The sequence below is a fragment of the Montipora capricornis genome, chromosome 13 (genome assembly GCF_036669925.1).
Source record: "Montipora capricornis isolate CH-2021 chromosome 13, ASM3666992v2, whole genome shotgun sequence".
Classification (NCBI taxonomy): domain Eukaryota; kingdom Metazoa; phylum Cnidaria; class Anthozoa; order Scleractinia; family Acroporidae; genus Montipora; species Montipora capricornis.
In genome coordinates this window covers 31,598,116-31,599,061 of record NC_090895.1, presented here as the reverse complement: position 1 = coordinate 31,599,061, position 946 = coordinate 31,598,116, and positions in this window count along the sequence as shown.

The window sequence follows — 946 nt, the reverse complement described above, 5'->3', positions numbered from 1 at the left end:
CATGTTTTACGGATGGCCGGCGACGGATTTTTTTTCGTGAGATTCACGTATGGTCGTCTTTTTTTCCATGGATTGACAGACTTACTGCATCTTCTGTTGTAAGCTTATAGTTTCCTTCGGTGCGTTTTTTTCGCTTCCCGAGCTTTTCATTCGCTTTGATGACTTATTCGCTACCAGTACTTTAGTCCTGTCCGGTGTTGTAGGCTCATAGCTTCTTTTCATCTTTTTTTCATTCTTAGGCTGATAGATATTTTAAGTTTTTGACCATGTCTTTCTAAGCATTTTATCCGCGTTTATGATAGAAGTACCTTAATATTGATAACAAAATTTGCCGTGTATTTTGTCCAAGCCATTTTCTTTTCCCCGGGGTGGGTGTTTTGGGAGGGAGGGGTGGGTAAGGTGTAATTTTTTAACTGTAGGTTCTGAAACGACGCGGGAGCTCAGTTGATGTTTGTCAGATGGGCTGGTCGCGTGCGTTGTTTTCTTAATATAACTTAAAAGGTAGTAAAAGCTAGTATACATAATAATGTCTACTGCTAATTTCAATCGGTGCGGGAGTTTTCGGGATGACTAGCATCCCGTGAGCTGGTCGCGCGCATTCAGTAAGAACAGAGATTTGTAATGATAACCGTAAATAAATAGTTGACGATGTCCCTAAAGAGAAGAAGCCATTGAATGGTGAGAAATGAAGATAATACGCATGACAGACAAGATTTGAAGTGAAAGTAAACATAAAATCGACGGGGAAGAAGCTGAAAAAGTGTATAATCGAAGAAGGAGCCCTAGTATAGAGAAAAAGAAATATTCATAAGAAGAGAAGGCCATTGAAGAACAAAGACAAAAGAAAAAATCATGAAGAACGAAGCCAATGGAGTAAACTGATCGACAAATAAGAACAACCATGTTACATTCGGTTAGAATCAGAAGACGAAAGTAGAGTTAAGAG